Here is a 6000-nt window from a genome sequence, read left to right as displayed (position 1 = left end):
AGATGTGTGATGAGGTCAGAGAGAGCTATAGAGGAAAGGAAGTGGACACATTGATAATATTCAACCTTCCTGAGAACCATAGCCAAAAAATGGAGGAGAGATATGAGACAATATCTAGAGGAAATGATTGGATAAGGTGAGGGTTTTTTGAGGATGGGGGACACCTGGGCATGTTTGTAGGCACTAGAGAAACAGCAAGAGATCGAAGATAAGTAAGCATGGGAATAATAGATGGTGTAATCTGCTGGAGAAAACTGGATGGCATGGGATTACTTGTGCATGTAAAAGGGTTTGCTTTGGAAAGGAAAGGGGTCACCATTTCATGCGAGACAGGAGTGAAGGAGGAGATAGTGGCAGAAGACATCTGGGTGATATCTGCTAAAGAGGGGGAGAGAAGAGGAAGTTCTCAGTGAATGGCCTGATTTTTTTCAGTGAAATTTAAGGTGAGATTCTCAGCTAAGGAAATGGGAGGAAGGAGCCATGAGAAGTTTGAGGAAAGATGAAAAGGTTTGAAAAGCCACTGTGGTAAGTAATTGGTACAGTGAGGAAAGTGTAAAAGGATTGCCTTGCCACAGTGAGAGTCCAGTTATGTACCCTACAGCATGGTTTCATGATTCTCTCCACCTTCATTCAGCAACACGTACATGTACAGAAGTTAAGGCAGCAGATGGTGGGAGTGATCCAAGATTGAGGCTTGGCAGGGCAAGATCAGCAGTATGAACAGGGAGCAAGGGACTAAAAAGAAGAGGGTAGTATGGTTGAACTGGTTGCTTAAGAGACCAAGATATAGAGAAAGGAGAGTGTAGCTAATGCAGGGAGTGATGGCCTCAGAAAGATTTTAGAGGTCAAGTTTTGGAAATCACTCGGAAGTCAAAGAGCAAAGTTTGGGGCTGCAAAGCAGAGGGAAAAATGGAATAACAAGTTATAATCTGATAAGAGAATTTCAGAATAAATGAACACAGAAATACTGCATTTTTGGGTGATGTCAAAAACAAGTGTATGACCATCTCTGTGTGTAACTGAGGTGGAAAGGGGTAAGTTATAGGAAATGAGTAAATAGGCAGGGCAAGATGGTAGAGTAAAAGGAAGCAGTGTGGGGCGTTCCCCTCCACAATATTCTCTAAAAAACAAATCTAGAAAATGCACCAGACTAAACACTGATGGGGAAGTCCAGAAAAAATCACAGGGAGTCATTTGTCAAGACCATCTTGGCATAGGGAGACAGAAAGGTCTTCAGACACTGGAGGCAGAGTTGGACCAAGAGCGTGTTTCAGGAGGAGCACTCCAGCACCCAGGAAGGGACTGTGAACCAGAAAGAGGCCTCAGATCTAAAGCATGGCACCATGTGACCCATACCAGGTCACTGAAACCAGGACAAGTGCAAATTGGCGGCTTTGTCACCCATTACCCAGTTCTAGGTCCCAGATCCCAGGCACAGCAAGAACAGGAGCTATGCTAGGAAATGACATTCCATGGTAGGGAGAGGCTTTGGGCTGTATATGGAGAAAGGAAGAAGCTCAGAAACAACCAGCAGCAATAGCAGTGGTGTGGCTCAGACCTCAGGCACAAAGCAGATTCTCACTTCTAGCATCTAACCCAACCTTCATAAGAATAACTAGGGTAGGAATCACCAACCAAATGGGGATCTACAATTCTACCACTCTGAGTCAACAGAACTTTCCAGATGACTGATAGGGGTTATGTTCATCAGCAAAACCCAGATCAGGAGGGCAAGGGCAGGGAATGGAAGGGGTATGTCCCAATCAGACTTTGCCGTGTATAAGAATACTTTGGGAACACTAAAAGATCCCCTGCCCTGTCCCTGAAATGCCAGAATATCACAACACTCAATAGCACCCCCAAAAAGTAGCAACAGGACTAGGCCAGACCTTCCTTCCAGAAGTGTGACAGGGAAGTCAAAAGACAAATCCAGGAGAAAGAATGACTACAAAACATGTACAAGCAAAGTCTCAGTGAAAAACAGAGGTCTTTTCAGGTTCTCACTTTGAGTGAGGTAAAGCCTTAGCCTTAAAGGGCCATGGTCTTGCATTGCATCCTGGGTCATCTCTAGTCATCCTGATGAATATTTGGCCACTGGACCCAGATGGCTCTGGAGGAGAAAGTGAGACTGGTGACCCTGCACAGCCCTCCCTCACTCAAATCAAAGTCAACTGCAAGTCATGTCATCATTTCCCTGATGTCATGGTCATCTTCAAAAACGAAGGACAAACACAACCTGTGATTAGTCTGAGCTGCCTGAATGGGGACTCAGATACTAGGGTAACTCAGCTCATTTCTCCTTCTCCTTCTCCTCTCCAGAGGAAGGTAAATTTTGATGGACAGAAGCTGACTAGTTAACTTGGGGTTTACTGGCTAGATTCCTTCCTTCCTTCTTTCTTTCCGTCCTTCTTTCTTTCCTTCCTTCCTTTTTTCTTTGTATATTTCTTTCTTTCTTTAATTCTTTCTTTCTTTCTTCTCAAATACCAAACCTTAAACCTATTTCACTCTGAAGCTCATAGATTGGACCACAATAGGTCCTTGAACAAGCAATATTTTGGGCCATCCTAGCTCAGAGTGAATGTCAATAGTAACTGTTTCTCTTTTGACCAACAATCCTGAAGGTCTTCCCCTCCAAGTTTGATTTTTTTAATTAAAGGAGACATCCCTTGGCTCACTTCTTTAAGAGGCCTATTCACTGAATGGGCCTTACCTCACTCAAAGTGAGAACCTGAAAAGGCCACAAGAGGTACAAAACCTTGCCCAAACAACAAACTCCCTTGAAAAATTGAATGGACCAAATAGATGCCAATGATTCCATCAGGCAACAAGAAATATTTAAACAAAGTAAAAAAAAACTAAAAAAAAATAGAAGAAAATTAAGATGTGAAAACAGATTGAGGGGGGAAATTTAAGAATTCTGGGACTATCAGAACACCATGACCCCAAAAAAAAGAGCCTACACATAACATTTCAAGAAATCTCAAAAGATAACTGCCCAGATATCTTAGAGCCAGAGGGAAAAGTGGAGATAGAAAGAATCCACCAATCACCTTCTAAAAGAAACCCTAAAACCAAAACTCCTAAGAACATTATAGCCCAAATCCTGAGCTTCTAAGTCAAAGAAAAAATACTGCAAGCAGCCAAAAAGAAAGAATTCAAGTACAGAGAAGCCACAGTTAGGATTACACACAATTTATCAGCCAACACTATGAAGCAATGGAGAGTTTGGAATATGATATTCCGGAAGGCATAACATATTGATACAGCCAGGAATAACTTATGCAGTAAAACTGAGAATAATACTATAGGAGGGAAAATGGATTTGTAACAAAATAGAGGACTTTGGAGCATTCCTGATAAAAAAAACCAGGGCTGCAGAGAAACTCTGAATTTCAAACATGGAAATGAAGAGAAACATTAGAAGGTACACATGAGTGAACAATAATAAAGGAGTAAACAAGGAAAACCTGCTTATATTCAAATATGGGGAAATGATACATGTATTCCCTCTGATCCCCATCATCATCATCAGGATTCATAGAGGTAGAGTTCAAATAGACATGGCCTGGGAGTAGTTCTGTTATGCCTTTGATGATCTTAGGAAAAGAATGAAAAGAAAGGGAAAGAAGAATACATTGTGTGGAGGGGAGGATTAGGAAAGGAAAGTGAGGGGAAATTATAACATATAATCAAGTTATACATGTAGCCTTCTATGCAAATAAAGAGGAGGGATTGGGCGGGGGGAGTGGCTGGCACTTGAACTTCACTCTCATCTGAACAGGCCAAAAGAAGGAAGAATACATACACACAAATACGTAGTTGGGTACAAAAATACATTTCACTAGCAGAAAAATAGGAGGGAAAGGCAAGAATAAGGGAAGGGGAATTAGGATGAGGGTAGACTAAGACAAAGATTTATCCTGAACAAAACATATTTTAAAGACTTACAAAAATATTTATAGCTCTTTTTGAGGTGGCAAAGAAGGGGGCTCTGAGAGGCTGTCCATCAATTGGGAAGTAGAAGAACAACTTACAGTATATAAATGTGATGAAATGCTATAATGCTGAATTCTTATCAGTATAACCAGGATTCCAGAGAACTAATGATGAAACATGTGACCAAGCTCTGGATAGAGGTATGAATAGATATCTCTAGAGATATGAATATGCATCTCTAGAAAGACTCAGAATGCAGAATGCAACAAATGGACATGGCCATTGTGGAAATTTGGATCTACTAGGCATATTTGTAATGGGAAAAAAGGAAATGACTAAGTTAAAGAAATAGGAAGTTAGGGTGTTTGAGGGAGTGTCCATATCTATATTAAAGTTCCCTAGTATGAGGGCAGGAGTTGGGAAGGGAAGACTTTGAGCCAGGCACCAAATTCATTGAGGAATAAGGGACAGTGTCCTAGAGGCTGGTTAACAACAGCAATCAAAATATTGATCAGGTGATAAATGTGAACCTCAAAAGAGGAGAGGTTATTGAATTAAGGTGGTAGAGGGAAAGCCTGGAAGTGTCAATAGGGAGCAAGGAGTTCTCCAGTCCCCCTACTTTGACCAATGAAATGGTGGAGGCAGGATGAGTGACTCTGCAAGCAGCACTAGAGCTCCCTTCCTGTGAGCCAGACCCAGGTGGAACACATGCATAGGCCGCACAGAGACACACTCCCTACTTCCCACTCAAGTCTGGTTAACAGGAAAGTATGAATAGATATCTCTAGAATCTCTCTCATCCACCCCTCTCCAAGGGAGAATTAGATTCCTTCCTGGAAGGGAATATTGACATCATGAAGCTGTATAATCTGCTCTCCTTAGAGAGGAGAAATTATCCTACAAAAATCGGGCAGGTGTCAGCAAATTATGGTCCACAGACCAACTCTAGCCTGCTGCCTCGTTTTTTTGCAGTCTGTGAACTAAATTTTTTTTTTCACTTTAGAATAAAGTCTTAATATATTTGAACTTAAAATATACTAACATAAAATAAAGGGTAAAAACCCTTCTTAGTTCACCATACAAAAACAGGCAATGGATCAGATTTGACCATAGTTTGCTGAACTCTAATTTAGGAGAAGCAATTTTTTGGTTCAAGCTACAATCCTGATCACTATACCTTAAAGGGAAGGAGAACCCCAGCGTATATATTCAAGGTTTGACTCCCTTCCTCTAAAAATGTCAGTTACACAAAGACCACACATGTCAGATAGCAAATAAAACCGTTTATCCAAGCCAATAACAAACAGAAATTAGGAAAGTTATATGGCTGAGATTATACCAGACAATACTCAGGGTGAATGAGCTCTCCCATTGGGAAAGAGAAAGAGTCCTAGATCTCACCCAAGTAACAATTCTCAAACATCTCTAATGTAATAAACAGGGGATAGGGACATATGTGTCCAAAGTACTGGCTCCTCTATGTATCAGTTTCTTCCCAGAGTCTTTCTCTCCCTCCAAGGACTTCTCCCTGAAGAGGACCTGGAATTTCATGTTTCCTCTCTCTAAGGTGAAAACCAGAAAACCAAGATCCTTCCTCACCCAAGTTCTTTTCAACTCCACTCTTTACTCAGGCAAAGAGCATAGAGTAATTAATCTCCACCAATGAGAAGAATCTCTTGCAAATGGTATTGAACCCCTGTAGCAGCAAGCACCCTAGCATAGCCAGGAAGGCCTATTAGCACAGGTTCTTTGATCTGTTTTTCTAAGAAAGACTGCTCAAAAAGGGATTAACAGTCTTACTTTTAATTAAATTCACTAATTCAGGGGAAAGGTCAGCACTCTGAATGTCAGAGAAAATACAAGCAGAGAAATTAGCATAAAGATCAATAGACAGGGCTCTTAACTGCCTGAATCAAAGCAATATTGCTATACACTTTACATACATCACTGGATCTAGAGAGCCTTTACACCTGAGTAGTCAGGGAGCTCTGGACAAATAGCTACTCAGTCTCAACCAGGAAATCAAAAAGTCCTTCTCATGAGCAAACCCCCAAAGCAAAATCT

Source organism: Trichosurus vulpecula, chromosome 5, assembly GCF_011100635.1.
Source record: "Trichosurus vulpecula isolate mTriVul1 chromosome 5, mTriVul1.pri, whole genome shotgun sequence".
Lineage (NCBI taxonomy): Eukaryota > Metazoa > Chordata > Mammalia > Diprotodontia > Phalangeridae > Trichosurus > Trichosurus vulpecula.
The sequence above is the reverse complement of the archived record's forward strand: the minus strand, read 5'-3'. Positions refer to the sequence as shown.